The sequence below is a fragment of the Myotis lucifugus genome, unplaced genomic scaffold, assembly GCF_000147115.1.
Source record: "Myotis lucifugus unplaced genomic scaffold, Myoluc2.0 scaffold_1, whole genome shotgun sequence".
NCBI lineage: Eukaryota > Metazoa > Chordata > Mammalia > Chiroptera > Vespertilionidae > Myotis > Myotis lucifugus.
Window position 1 is genome coordinate 6,555,654 of NW_005871049.1, and position 16,453 is coordinate 6,572,106.

Sequence of the window (16,453 nt, forward strand, 5' to 3'; positions counted from 1 at the left end):
TAGAGAGTTAGAAACATTGATGAGAGAGAAACATCAATTCAGCTGCCTCCTACACACTCCCTACTGGGGATGTGCCCGCAACCAAGATATATGCCCTTGACCAGAATCGAACCTGGGACCCTTCAGTCCGCAGGCCGATGCTCTATCCACTGAGCCAAAACAGTTAGGGCAAGTTATTTCTTATTAGGAGGAATTTCCTAATGGAAAATACTCCTCCACTAAAAAGGATTTTATCTGTACAAAAATTTATTGCTTATGACACTCAAGGTCAATTCCCATTGGCATCTGAGCTCTGGAAAATGACACATCATCACAAGAGAAATAAGTATTTTTTCCCTATGTTGGTCAAAAGCCAAGTCATTAATTGCCAACCAATAAAGATATAGCCAAGGAGGAAAAGAATTATTAAGAGTTTTAATTGCCCCTGAAATTCCAGATGGAAACTTTTCTGAATATTTAGGTACACCTGAGGTAGCAGAAAACTCCAAGGGACTGTCTAAGTTCTTTGGTTAGACTAGAATTTGGTTTATTTAACATACCTAGAAATGGATCATTGGCTGAGACTTGTACATATGTTTGTTACACAAGAGATTTTCTCTGCATAACCTCAGGTGGATTATAATAAATACACACATATAGTAATATTTATTAATTCATATTAATGTGAGGTAAAGGTAAAATGCAATAATATTTCTTAGCTATGCTGACATTTTATGCCAAATGAATATATGATTTAGCCTAAGAAAATAATAAATTTATAAATTAAAATTAGATGAAAAAATGTTGACCAGCTATATAAAAAGGTCAGCAATTCAGTTGTGGAATCTGGGTTATTTCTTTTTTACTGCCCAAGATTTTGTTTATAGTCTCAATATTATATAGTCAGGATTTTTCTCACACTATAAAGCATTGGTAATGTTTTCAATCCATTACTACTTACTGGAGTATAATGTAAATTCTCCTGTGTGCTTTAATAGTTCTTTAGAAATCATTCTTTGGATTGCTCTTCATTGAGTGAGACGGAATTGCTTGATATGTTCCATATGTTTTTATTAAAGCTAAGATTTTAAAAAATACCAAGGACTAGAAAATTCCTGAGTCATGTCAGATTTTGGTTAGAGGAGGCAGAAGAAGAGAGAAGTATAGAATGACAAAACGGTGGCTGTGGTGGAAGCCATCACCTGACATTGCAGTGGCAGATTACTTTGTAGAATGATACTCAGTGGTTAGCTTTGATTTTAGTTTATGTATTAAGGAAAATTTTAAACTGTTTCAGACAAATAGATCGGCAACTTGCATTTCACAACATAGTGTGTGTAAAGCACTTAACACCATTCCTAGAGCATGCTGACTTCATATTCACAATCGGGATTCTGGGACAGGATTCCCACGCCTATAAATGCTGTGGTTGCAGAGAAGAAATCTGATCCTTTGTTTTTCCCATCCAAGTCTATAAATTGATCCATTCATTTATTCAACAAATACTTATTGGGCACCTATTGTGCTGGGATAGTCTGGGAAATAGTCTTTTATGAGTTGTGATATACAACAGATTAGTACTAGTTGTTGAAGTAACAGAGGACTCTGAATTACCAATCAACACTAAGAAGTGAGGAGTAACTCAGAGCTCTCTGGAGGCATGCCATATAACCTGGCTGTATAGACACTAAAGGGACATGCATTTTACTATCTGGGCATGTTGATACTAGTCAAATTGCCACTATGCATCTTAGAGGTGAACAGGCAAAGAAGTCTGTCAGCAAAGAACAACTCTTCTAAACTAGGGTGCTTTTATTTTGGAATATGGACAAAAATGGATTTGTTTGTAAAGGGCTTAAATCCAGAAGAACTGGTTGCAAGTTCGGGACCAGAGTGTCATGAGTTTACATGATCAAGGATGTGAGCGTAATGATTCAGAATTCAGATTCAGCATAATGTAAATAAACCTGATCTTCGAGAAGCAGCTGTTTCTTTATGGCTCAGTTAATATGCCTTACAAAATCCGAAGCTCTGGAACTGGAGCTTGAAGGTATAGAAGAATTAATCATAACATTTAATAGCAGGGTCCTAAAAGTACCTTCTAAATGGAAGTTTGCTTTTTCATTGTCATCCAGGTATGTTTCTATTGAAATCTGAATGCAATGTACTACATTTTACAAAACATAAAAAGCTCCTAAAATGGGGAAGTTCTCAGGATGTTGTTCTCATGAATCACTGCTGTTATGCTTATCATAACTAGGTAGGGTGGGGATGGAGTTCTTCTAAGAATGACGGCATTTATGTGCAAACACCAAGCATATATCAATTATCATTAAAAGGAGTGGAAGAACTGTCAGGAGTAAATGCCCTTGGCTAAAGTCTGATTTGCATCAGAACTACTGTTAGGAAATGATCGAACTGATAGGGTGGTCTGTTGTGAAATATAGTTTTGTACTCCATGACATACCTGTAGCTAAAACCAATGACTATTCCCATTCTCTGCAGTTGAGAATGGGAATAGTCATAACTGGAGAGATAACACTGTTTTCCTCCTGAATATGTTAAAGCCAATGTAAAATAGGAGCATTGTTTCATTGGTGAATGCACCTAAATCATCCAGCTATTTCTGTTATGAATGATTTAGACACAGTTCTATTGCATTGTGGGAAACAGCTCAGAGGAAGTCTTGGAATATCTCCAACTTCTAGATTCCCTTGTCTAAAGTACATATAATAAGCTTTTTATTTTCTTTATTTTGCCTAAGACTGTCTCCATTCAGTGATTCCATTTTCTGCTTTAAATATTGGATCAGTTTCTGAGATACTGAACAACCAAATAAATAACAGAAAAACATATGGTTAAAACTCTTTCTTAGTGGTTCCCCACCTAAGGGTTTTGCACTGTATGGTGGGGGGGGGGCAAGTGCATGTTTCCACTACATTGTTTATATTATAAATAAATAATGTGATGCATATATTTCTACTCTTGTTTTTTTAACTATATGTAGGTACAGTGGGGATTATTTATCTCACAACATTACTGGGTTTATAGAAGCTTTTATCAGAATATGTCTTCTTATTCAACTGAACACTAAAAATACAATTATGATAGAATGGAGAGTCCTCAAAATCTGACTTTAGAAAGAAATTCTCAAAGTTGTTACTGGGAGAATTGAGGTGTTAGATGCAGAAGGACCTTCTTAAGGTTAAGTTTTTGTATTTTTTTCCTTAGGGGAATATCAGTAGGAGATGCAGCAGGAATATTTTAGGATGTTCTAGATGATATTATATCTGTTTCCACAAAAATTATGTGCATAAATTATGTAACCCATAAATAGGGGTCCTATCCATTTGAGAATGTATAATTTCTTAAAAACACACTTAGATATAAGCCAGATGTTAAACTGAGTAAATCAGGTGTTGAAATAATGTGCTTTACTTTCAAATATATTACCCTAGTATTTTTTAAATGATACAAAATTGGTAGCAGCCAAAGTATATCAGAATAAATTATCAGGCTCATACAGCTTTGCTGGAATAGGGTATTGTGTTGACAGTTGAAGTTTGGCAGTTGGTAACCTGATAGTATGTGGATAATGTGATGGTACCTATAGTTTGAGAGCAAGGAGCTTGCCTTAGGTCTGTGAGTCAGTATTTCCTATGCCTCTATCCACTGGATTAGCCCCAGCCAGTGGACTCAGGACATGTCCAGTTCACTCTTTTTAAAAAATATATTTTTATTGATTGATCTGGGGGGGGGGAGGGAGAGAGAGAGAGAGAGAGAGAAGAGAGAGAGATCAATTTGTGCCACTTATTTATGCATTCATTAGTTGATACTTCTATGTGCCCTGACCAGGGATCTAACCTGCAACCTTGGTGTATTGGGATGACAGTCTAACCAACTGAGCTACCCGGCCAGGGCCCCAGTTCCCAGTTGACTCTTTAGTGGCACCCCTAACTTCAGTAGTATAGTCATCTTGCTTTGGACCATGAGGATTATCCACTGAAGAATATAGGAAGCAATTTTAATCTACACCCTCTCCTTGTTGTGTAATTTTCTCCAAAAAGTCATATTGGGTGCAGAAATAGAGAAAGAAAAGAGGGCACATGCAGAGTTAGGATTCTGCCAGCATGGTGTGACCTTGGGAGTTCAGCGAAATGGCAAGGGTGTTATTGAAATGACAGGCTGTGGGATTTGGGCTGGGTAAGGAAGTAAGGTATGAAAGAAGAAGGCTGATGGGCAGGTAGAAACTGGAGGGGGTCAAGGGACTGAAAATGCAAATCCAGGCACAGAGTAGGAAAGGACAAACGGAAGAAGAGGCAGGTCTGTCCGGAAAGCAGGATGCTTGAATTAGCGACGTTAGCCGTGGAGCAGTTATGGATAATCGGGCAGCAGAGATGGAGAGAAGTTAAGGTCATTAGAAATGGGGAAATTGAGACCCCAAGGCCAGATTATCATATGTGTCAACTCTGAATTTTGAAATCACTGCAAACATTGGCTGGTTTTTGGGGTTAAGAGGATCGCTGGCAAGAAAACAAAAAGTGAATGAGAGGCCCAGATACGAAAGCTACTAGGAAAGGAAAGGAGGGGATGTGGTACAGAGTACAATCGCTCAAAGGCCTGAAAATGGCAATGGGGACAATGAAACACCAACTCTCCCTCCACCTGGTGTGTGAGAGAATAAACAACCACCACTTGAGAAGTCCACAGAAGTGGTGTCTTCAGGCAAAAGCCAGGTTTTATTTGGACTAAAAAGGTGAAGGGACTGTTCAGAGAGGAGGCTGACGAAATAGGAGCATTCCCTAAATATGGAGCATATTGAGGGCATGGTGGAAAGTTTGGGCAAGTGAGGAGCAATGGGGGGGCTCGACCAAAAAATTGTAGGGGGACCATCCTGCTAGAGGATTGGTGACTGAGTTGTGCTTATATTTGTGCTTATATTTGATGAAAAGTAAGTGGACAGGCATAGGGGTGATTGCTGGCCCAGTAGTTGAAGGGCTTGGCTCACTTGGCCCGAGGTCAGGTGTTTCTGCACATGCCACTGCTTGGGATGTTCTTGAGTCAGAAGTTGCAGTTTCAGCCGCTGTACATCTTAGTGTCACATTGGTCTCAGAGGCTTTGACTTCAACACCTGCTGTAGTGTTGGCTGTCTCAGATGTGAGTCATTAAGAATCCCATAGATTGGGGTTGAAGGATCCCACATGAGGGTTAGGAACCTTGGAGATTGAGTGATAGTCCAGTTGAGAGAATGGGGTCTTGGCAATCCTAGAAGATGCATCTCTATAGCCGAACAGCCTTGGGTATGCTGGTCCCACAATATATATATCTTACTGTGGCTTATCATTAGAATTCAAGGAGTTAGGATTTACTCTGGGTCATTATATACAAGCTTCTCAACCTTTATGAGTCAACAGCTTGTCCTCACTAGCCCCTAATGGTAGATCAGAAGATCTTATATCAAATATAAATCACCGAGCCCTGTAATTCAAGTAATCTGGTTACATACAGCACATCCTCAATTTTTAAATTGTAAAAACTTGCAGGAGCTGCAAGTTATGTGCTATTTTAATTTCATTATAACGAAATATAGCTGGAGGTTCTGTGCCAAATTAACAAACACAAATTATTGGGGAGGTTATTTATTATTTTAATTATGTGACATTATCTTTCCCCACTGACAAAAGCAATCAAAATGACTCAAATAGAATCAGGGAAAATGAACTGACTCCCAAAGGTTATAAGTGTTGTTGGAAAATGTCATGCATTTATTAAATTTCTTACATGATAACCAAAAGCGGGTAGTGAGGTAAATACACAGTGGCTCCCTCCTTATGGGTTTGGAATTTGGCTAGAAGTAAAGAGAATTCTAGAGATAATCTCATCAAATCCTCTCACTTTCTACAGGAAGCTGACAGGTCAGGTGCAATGACAATTTCCAGTGACTAACCAATACTGACAAAATGTCAGACAAGACTTAGATAGTACCAGGAACTAAACTGAATGACAATCTTATATAATAAAACCCTAATGTGCAAATCGACCAAACGGTGGAACCACCAGCGGACCGACTGGTCACTATGATGTGCACTGACCACCAGGGGGCAGACGCTTAATGCAGGAGTTGCATTAAGCCAGAAGTCGGGCTCACGGCTGGTGAGCGCAGCAGTGGTGGCTTCTCTCGTCTCTGCTGCAGGCAGGTAGTAAGGAGCGAAGAATCCTGGACTGCAAGAGCCCAGGACTGTGAGAGGGATATCTGACTGCCGGCTTAGGCCCAATCTCCAGAGGGCGCAGGCTGGGCTGAGCCCCCCACCCCCAGTGCACGAATTTCATGCACCAGGCCTCTAGCAATGTCATAAGCATTAAATGTCCAATATGGCAGAATTATAGAGTCTTAGACTTTGGGTTGCTATAGCATTGTGTGGCCCAGTGTTGGAATCCCCTTGACAGTGGCCTTGTGGACTGTCACTTGCTGCTCCTCGAACACTTCCCCTGATGGGAAGTTAGATTTTCCCACAGCAGCCCATTCTGTTATGCGGTAGCTCTTCATGTTGTAAAGTCTTTAGGTCGTGTTGGTTTTGTTATCCCTATGAATTCCACCCATGGGTCCTGCCCTCTGAAGCTAAGGCCTGCAGGTGTTTGCTGATAGTGATTATGTTTACTCCAATTCTCTTCTTTTCCAGGAAAGATGTCTCTAGTTCTCAAAGTTATATGTCATGTGGGGCAGAGGTGAAGTGGAGAAAAGGGAGAGAAAATAATGTGCTGTGGCTTAATATTAGAATTCAAGGAGTTAGGATTTGCTCTCAGTCATTATATATAAGCTTCTTAACCTTTTTGACTCAACAGTGTGTCCTCATTGTAGATCAGAGGACCTTATATCTAATATAATCATTGAGTTTTGTAATCCATGAACTCTAGTTGCAACATATTTTCAATTTTTAACTCATGAAAACACTAGCTACATGGAAAAGAAAGCAAATGCTATATATTGTAACATGAAGGGGACTCCAATGGAATGAGAAGTGAGACTTTTTATTTGTAAAGACTGGGCTGAGATGCCTAAATTAATATCACAATCTGTAGACTTCATGTTACACTAAAACACAACCAGACTAAAAATGTTACAGCTTTGTTATAAAAAATGAAATTCTTAACAATTATTTCACTCTATCTTATAAAAAAAAAAGGAAGAAAACATCTCTTCCCACCTCTTCAAATATTAGTTAAAGTTCCAGGAAACAACTCTATGCTAGGTATTCTTAGCTAAGATTTAAATTAGATTTGGGAAAGTTGTGTATATATCATTTTCAATGGTTTATGGACCATAAAAATATAAATGTATTTTGATTCTTACTTTTAATCCTAAATTTCATTTTGTTTATTTATTTATTTGTTTTATTTATTCTCTAGAAAATATAATTTCTTCAAGAATTTAAAATATTTAATTACTTATTTTCTGAATTGAGGAGATGAATACACACACCCATCTGTCCAATCTAGCCACACAGATGTTGATGTTTCTTCAAAGACTGATTCACCTACAGATAAAAGTATTTTTGAAACATGGTCTACGAAACCAGAGACAAATAGACTCGAAATGGGATTTTGTTACTTACAAATTGCTTTGAGTCTGGTGGTATTTTCAAATTCTTACCTAACTAGATTTGGCTCCGTATAGATTAGCTGTTGAAAGGTTTTGCTATACATAGGTTTACAACCATTTATTCACCCACTCATTACACACCATTTTGCCTGTTGAGAACTAGAGAAAAGTGGAATAAGGAGTAGGTCCAGTGAAAACATTTTTTGCTAAATGTTTGTTATTTCTTGGCCAGCATGATAATGATGTTAAACTTTGGAGATGTATGTTTATGAAAATTAAAATTAAATTTGATAATTAGGTTGTTTTGCACAATGACTATTCAATTTATTTAAGCTCCACTACATCCTAGTTACCTTGCCAAACATTAGAGGGGATATAAGATGAATAAGATAGTTCCCATTGCACATTGTGATCGGTGACCTCAGTACCTAAAGAAATAATTCTTTTCCCCATGCATGGTCCTTTTATGTGCTTATTTATGTGCTTATTTATGTGCTTATTAATGTTTAATAATATAATAAGCCAACATGAATTTAATGTTTCATGTTTGAAACACTGACGATAATCTACCAGTGTGCTACTATTCTATGCCATCTCCCTGCCTCATCACACCTAATATAATCACTATTCTTTGCATTTTATATAACTTTTTGTCCCTATGTGTGTTTATGTGTGTGTGTGTGTGTGTGTGTGTGTGTGTGTATACACCTACTTAATGAATTTTTTACTTTTTTATTATAAGTAATCTTTGGAACTTGCTTTTTCTTTCTTTCTTTTTTTTAAATTTTGTTTTATTGCTTAAAGTATTATAAAGAATATTACATATGTCTCCTTTTTCCCCCCCTTGACCTTCCCCGGCCTCCCCTACCCCCGCCCCCCGAAGTGTATTGTGTCCATTGGTTGTGCTTATATGCATGCATACAAGTCCTTTGGTTGATCTCTTACCCCCAACCCCACCCCAACCCTCCCCGGCCTTCCCGCTGTAGTTTGTCAGTCTGTTCGATGCTGCCCTGCCTCTGTATCTATTTTTGTTCATCAGTTTATAATGGTCTTTATTATCCATACATGAGTGAGATCATGTGGTATTTTTCTTTCATTGACTGGCTTATTTCACTTAGCATAATGCTCTCCAGTTCCATCCATGCTGTTGCAAATGGTAAGAATTCCTGGGCTGAGGGACACCCCCCAAGTGCACGAATTCTGTGCATCAGGCCTCTAGTCCTATATAATAAAAGCCTAATATGCTAAGTGTCCGGTCGTCTAGTTGGCCATTCAACCAATCAAAGCATAATATGCTAATGATATGCTAAGGCCTCTCAACTGCTTGCTATGATGTGCACTGACCACCAGGGAGCAGATGCTCTGACTGATAGTTTAGTTTTCTGCTGGGGTCTGGCCGATCAGGACTGAGTGAGACAGGCCAGACATGCCCTGGAGCCCTTCTGCGGTCCCTCCCCAGCGCTGATTGTGCACTGGTGGGGTCCCTCAGCCTGGGCTGTGACCTCTCGCAATCTGGGACCCCTAGGGGGATGTTGGAGAGCTGGTTTCGGCCCGATGGCAGAACAACCTGTTGCTATGACACACACTGACCACCAGGGGGCAGACACTCAACACAGGAGCTGCCCCTGGTGGTCAGTGCGCTCCCACAGGGGGAGTGCTGCTCAGCCAGAAGCCGGGCTCATGGCTGGCAAGTATAGCGGTTGGGGGAACCTCTCCTGCCTCCACAGTAGTGCTAAGGATGTCCGACTATGGAGAGCTGGCCTAAGTCATCAGTTGGACATCGAGAGGGCTCCTGGACTGCAAGAGGGCACAGGCCGGGCTGAGGGACCCCCCTGAATGCACAAATTTTGTGCACTGGGCCTCTAGTATTTCACATGTGACTATGCCACATTTTATTTTCCTGTAAATGGTCATTTAGGCTATTTCCAGATAGTTTAGTCTACTTTGAATAGCTATACTTTGAACATTTTTTAACATGTCCTCTGGTATATATTGCAATGACTTCTATTGGGCATGCATCTACTTACAGTAGTTCCCCCCCACACCCCCCATCCATGGTTTCAGCTTCTGCACATTCAGTTACCCATTGTCATCCATGGTCCAGAAAGATTACATGGAAGATTCTAGGAATAAACAATTCATAAGTTTTAAATTATGTGACGTTCTGAGTAGCATGATGAAATTTCACACTGTCCCACTCCATCCTGCCCAAACATGAATCATCCCTTTGTCCAGCAGTGTGTCCAAGCTGTACACATTCCCCATCTGTGAGTCACGTAGTCATCAGATTAACTGTCGAGGTATCGCACTGCTTGTGTTCAAGTGACCCAGAAATTATGGAACACAATCCTGGGATGGAATACAACATCAAAGTCACCCGTTTGATCACTGGATCACAACCTCTGCAGTAACATTTTGATGAGTTAAAAAGAAAGAGACAGCAACTTCTGATTAGAATATTTTTCCAAAACATTTTGGCAAAAAACAAGCAAACAAATAAATAGCAAACAAAAACCCTTCAACTGTCAAGGATCCCCAACTATGAAGTCATCTGCTCCTGACCTCCAGGCATCGACGTTGCTATGCATCGCTCGGGGAGCCAGGGTCAGCAGAAGGAGAGGATCCTCCTGGAGCATCATCAGAGGTCAAGTGCCTAACAAGGCCCACATCACTCAGCTCACTTCATCTCATCACATTGGCATTTCATTATCTCCCATCATCACAAGAAAAGGATGAGTACATGACAGTAAGATTTTTGAGAGACAATGTTCACATAAGTTTTATTACAATATTTTGTTATACTTTTTCTATTTTATTGTTGTTGTTAATCTCTTAATATGCATAATTTATAAATTAGAGTTTATTGTAGGTTTGTGTGTATAAGAACAAACATAGCTTATATAGGGTTTGGCACTATCTTTGGTTTCAGGCATCCACTGGGGGTCTTGGAATGTAACCCCCTGCAGATAAGGGGGAGACTACTGTATCTTGATTTAAATCTCTTTCTGGGAAGCATAGCACATTAGGTGAATTTTCCAATTGTGGAAATTCAAGTTTAAAATAAACATCTTATCCTAAGGTGAATACCACCCTAACAACCTTCTATGGTGTGTACTCAAGATAAGGGATATTTACCAAATGTTTTCTTGGGAGATAAAATTGTTAGCAATAATTGGTGACCGGTTTTTTTTCCCCACTGACCCAATTCAACATCAGTGCTATTTTAAGGATACAAAAGGAAAACTGGGGACCAGAGGAAGAGTGATACCAGGTTCACTGAAGCTTAGGATTGCTTGGAAGCTAGTCCAGAATAATTCACCTTCATCTCCTTAGCGGGTCCTCTTATCCTACCCAGCAGCCCTCCTATGTGACGGTGAACAATAGGAACAGAAACACGAAGAAAATAGGCTCTGTCGGATTTGTTCTCTCAGCATCAATTGACTGCCTGCCAAGAAAAGTTTCTCACTCTGAAGAGGTTCTGAGCTTAAAGTCTTGTCATTTGTGAACTCGTAAGCAAGAACCCTTTCAGTGCACAAGAGCATGGACAAGCGAAAGGAAAGTGAGGCTGGACAGATGCAGAAGCTATACTGCTACTCTGCAGTAGTCTAGTCTTCCATTGCTTTCAAGTGTTACAAACATCTTTTCACTTAAATAAAAATTGACGCTATAATCTAAATAACAGTAACCTTGTTGCTGAAACTTCCCACTCATTTTTACTTGCTGAGATCATATCTAGAAACGATGCACATTTCTTAGTCCAACTCCCTCATTTCCTGCTTTGACCAAGCATCTTACTTAGCCTTTGGCCCAATGGCAAACCTATGTACCCCCTTTCACACCCACCTCACAGGGTGTCACAAGGGAAGGAAGAGAATGGTTATCTGATTTTGTGCGATGCAGAAAATAAGGGCCATAGAAAGGGCCGATGAATCAGCAGTGCCACAGGGGACTGACTGCTTACTGCGGGGTCTTCTGTGGCAAGACCTCAGGGAAGAATCTTGTGGCCTCTAGCTTCCAGTCATTCGCTGTACTCCCATTCTTTTCTTCTTGGAAAATCATTGTGTGTGTGTTTTTTTAAAGTTAAATAGTATACAAATGCCACACGTTTAGGTGGAATACAGTGCCAACACATTACCAATTATTGCAAGCCCACACATAAAACATAAAGTACTGTTTCTGAATTGCAATGTGTGTTCTACAAGGAGATATTTAAATCAAGAAAGAAACAGCAGAGGTTTCTTTCTCATTTGGACAGTACTTTAGGACATTACAGAAGCCTAGAGCTCTTTTTCCTCACTACATCAAATGAGCTGCATTTCCCAATTTGTTTTCCATCCTTCCCAGCCCCCCCAAAAAAGGGCTGGATATAAGCTGTGTCCAATTAAGGTCTGTGCTTACATGTACAGTTCTATAGAGTCAATATTATTTGGAAGTTCTTTATGTAACCCCATTTAATATGTATGTAAACGTAATATTTACGTTTTATAGATTCAGCCCTATAAATTATTATTATCATTGCATGTTCACCCACCTCCTCTTTCCCATAAGAAAATACTAAAATTTGACTGTAAATGTGTAGAGAGTAGGAAATGTGAATTCCTCCTGTAGAAAGAGCATTAACTGGAGCCTTCTGATTCTCGCTGAGAATTAGTGCAGCAATTTTTCTATAGATAAAGGAACCTCTTATCTTATGAAGAGCTGCATTAATTACAGCCTGAAATTCTGTTCACGCATCTTCTTTCAGAGCCAAGGACAGAGCAGAAAAAAAAAGTGCTGTTGGAAGTCTGTACTCCCATTTTATTTCCCTTCTTGGAAAATAGCTTTTCTGAAAGGTAAACAGTACACAAACGTCATGAGTTTAGGTGGAACACAGTGCCAAAGCAATACTAATTATTCCAACAACAGCCGTGATTTTAAGTTTAAAAGCAAAAAACAAATTCCAATGTTATGAGTAACTTTGTTGATCATAATAAAAGAAGATGCAATTTGATGTCAATAGCAGTATGAGTGTAGGAGGTAATTCTATTTCATTTTCTTTTCAGATGAAACAGAAATGGAACATGGTGATGGAAGCAAAAGAAAAAGCCCAGGTAATAACTAGTATAGAGATATCTACCGTCTACATCAAGGCCAAAAGCTTTGGTTTGGATAGTTTTTACTTTCTAGAATCTGTAAAGACCTTCTTACTTCCCCCCATTACCCTTATTGGGTGATGGTGGCCAACGAATAAATGGACATGTAGGAGAAAAGTGAGAATAATCTATTGAGCAAATATTCATCATGACAGTGTTACTATTATACAGGCAAATTTCACCAATACCTGCTTCCTGTTTTCTTTGCAGCTCTTCCTGAAGTTAGCTCCCTTTCCTATTTAGCACCAACTCTTGCTCAGGCTTTGTCCAATGATTGGTTTCCGTCAAACTGTGTGTGCATGCGAACCTGCCAGATGGTGGTGCTGCCTATATGCTCAGGGTTGGGGAAATTTTCTCTCCTGATTTATTTATGCATTTATAAAAGAAGCCAGGATATTCTTATGCACTGTTACTATAGACCGCGTTCTCCATGCCACATCCACGAAAAGAATCAGGTCAAATAGAATACTTGAAAACATTAAACAATTAAAAGTAGCAGCAGACAAGCTAACTCTGATTAGCTAATTCTATCAGTTGAAACCCCAGGTAACAATCCCATTACTCTTCTGTAAGAATCGCAAGGTAAGTAAACATGCTGAGTCTGTTAAAATAACTAGACCCAATACGGAATGGAGGTTCATCAAAGTAAAGCCAATTGTGTTTGGATTCTTGGGATGAGTTCATATTTGCACGTGGTGTTGCCTAGTGCAGTAGAAAGAGAACAATCCTAGGTTGGCATTTCAGATCTGCCATTGATTGGCGATGACCTTGGCCAAGTACCTGTCAATGCTCAGCACTCCCCGCAACAGGGAAAGTGACACTTGCAGAGCTGCTGGTAAAGGTAGAGATAGTGTCTAGGTCGGTGCCTGGCACATATGGGCTCAGAAATAAGTTGTTGTTGTTGTTGTTATGGTTACTCATTATCCTGGCACACTACTTTCCCACCACATACCTCCAATATTATAATAAAGACCTTACTGGACTTGAAATAATAAATAAAATAATAAACCGCCTTAAATTTAGAGACCACTTTTGACTGAAAGTACTCAAAACCCGTTTCTATTTCTCCTCTGATTAGTTCTGTAAAAGGACAGGAATGCTGTCATGGAGAATATGAGGACATCCCAGGTGCAACACAGGATATCACTGCCCAGCCTCAGGCTGGCTGCACGCTTTCACCAGCCAACCCAGGCCAAGTGAAGGAACAAAATGGCCCCCTGAGGAAGGTGGGCGAAAGAAAACAGGGACCAACTCTTCCCATTTTAGGCCACTAGGGATGGCTCAGATGATCCCGCCCACTGCACCAAATGCAAATCAAGTCACCTGAAAAATTAAAGAATATTGGGAAATGAGCAGTTTACACAGAAGCTAAGAACGGAGGCAAAGATCTGGATTTTTATCAAAAATCACTTTAAAAACTTAGTTCAGAATTAGCCCCGTCATTGCTTCCGTTCTCGGCTTTTCTCAAGCTGTAGAAACAGAGCCAAACTCAGTGCCTTCAGGTTTTTTGTTGGCTGCGAAATCATAGGAAGCCCTTCATCGCTCCCTGGTGTTGCAATTCTTTCTCTGTGCCACTGCCTCATCCACCACCTGCCTCACGCCAACACGTTGCCTACTATTTTCCTCTCTCCCCTCCTTCCCGTGTGGCCGATTGGCCGGGAGCAGCGGGCCCTCCCGTCGCTGAGTCCAGTGCTTGTGAGGCACCCACGTCTGAGTTTTCCATGACGCACCTGCTGCCGTCAGGCTGGCTCCCAAGTAAATAAATGGCCAAATCTTTTCCAAAAGTGGTTTTGACAAAGAACAGCTTAAACCGCCAAAGATGTTGACAAATGCACTGCTATCTAGGAGAGGGGGTAAACCAACCCATTTGAACGACAAGACAAGCGCAGATAAGGCCAGGTCTTTGTCCCCTTGCCTTTTTACATTGATATTCCTGGTGAGGCGAAGGGAAAGCAGAAAAGGAAACAAAGGCGGATCTTTAGTGCTGGCTGCCCCAGGGTTGATTAGGATGCTGATCTGTGTGGCAGGTTTCTGCGTTCTCACCCAACTTTTTGGCTACTACTCAAAGGATTTAACAGCCCGTTTGCTAACTAGTAGTGTACAAAGCCGGTCTAAAAATAGTACATTCCAGGGTCTGAATTGGGTGAGTGGAATGAGTGGCAATGGCTGTATTGTAGAGGCAGATTACAAGTAAGGTTCTCTGTGGTAGTTGATCTGCCGGGTTATTCACATGCTTCATCTGGTTTGGTTAAAAAATGCAAACACATTTACCAACGTCCACAACCGTTTTTGTTTACTTGTGCTCTGGAGTGCTCATGTGTGTTTATGACAGACAAATGTGCATGTTCTATTTTCTGACAATCAAACAAAGCTCTCCCGGGTGAGGCAGATAGCCTAGTGAACCAATGGAGCCCACACCCCTGAGAATCGCTGATGCGGTACCATGGTGGCTGTTAGTGACAGGTTTCCTGCTGCACTGGCTATCCTAAAGGATTTTTGCTGAAGGTAGGAATCCAGAAGAGGCTCTGACAACTGGTGGGACTGCTAGGCCTGGCTGAAATCTCCCTGGAAACCACGTGTGAAAGCTTGAGCCTTGCCAGGCATTTTTCCCAGAGAGAGCAACTCTGCTCATTGCCCAGCTACTCTAAATGGGCTGTGTGGGAAAGCAAAGGTAAGGTCCTGTCCCTACGTGTCCAGGAGGACTGTGGCCGCCACAGTCACAGGAGACTCAGGCTCAGCGAGGAGCCTAAAAGAACTTTACAGAAGAACAACATTCTCTGGAACGAAGATGCCAGGGAAGTGTTTAACAGTCTGAAAGAGAAGCCACCCCTCCTAAGTGTTTTCAGCTGCGAATGGTGCTCCTGCCTATATATTTTGAGGGGAGAATTTTTCTCATACCAAAATATAAAATAATTATTTCCTACATAAAAAGTTGGGAGACTGTCTTATTTAATCCAGTATAGAAACTCGTGGGTCATTCTGGCAGGTCTACTTCCTCTCAGAAGATGGAAACTGAGACCAGGGACTGCTTTTGAAGGAGTTAGACTACGGAAATGCATCACAGAAGATAAAAAAAAAACAACTCAGCCCGTCACTTGGCAAACACTTGTCCCACCCAAAGTTCATGCCTTGGGTCTGACAGTCCCTAGAAGTGGACATATTGGCACCCCTCTCTCCCCTACTCATGCTCTATGACTTTGGGACAGTTACATAAACTCTTGGACCCCACCCCCACCCCCCAGTTTCCTCATCTGTAAAATAGAGAGAATAACACCCACCTCATTAAGTACATTGTTGTGAGGATTAAATGAGGTAATATAAGCAAAGCATGTAGCCCACGGTAATAAATGGGAGGTGTTTAACAGCATTCCTGGGCAATTCTCTCCCTTGCCTGATGCAATCCTGGCCTCCCTCAACATAGGTATCATCTCATAGGCACAAATGTCTAATTCCTTTTGAGAATTACCACTGTCGTCCTCATTATTATCCTGGGTATTGAAGAATGAACAACTCAGAAAGCATTAAATCAGAATTTTCTGTCTTTTCCCTCTTTATAACCAACTACATGATAACAAGGGCTATTTCTTCTTGGAGATGTCTTGAATGATAACATAAACCATTACTTTGGCCATTCTGGAATTTCCTCAATCTGGCTTTTATTTCTTATGCTAAGGAATTATGATTTTTTTCAATAAGATAGACATTTGCTTACATCCCTAAAGAGTCAGGAAAACAATATACA

General features: G+C 40.5%; 1 long non-coding RNA gene across 3 annotated transcripts in view; it reads left to right on the forward strand.

The window, feature by feature from the left end:
• LOC102440540 overlaps nucleotides 1–16,453 on the forward strand; it is a 190,934-nt gene that overhangs the window by 92,841 nt on the left and 81,640 nt on the right. For all 3 annotated transcript variants that reach the window (XR_002829039.1, XR_329594.3, XR_002829041.1), the window contains exon 2: nucleotides 12,622–12,669. This is a non-coding gene — a long non-coding RNA (uncharacterized LOC102440540). The remainder of the gene's footprint in view (nucleotides 1–12,621; nucleotides 12,670–16,453) is intronic.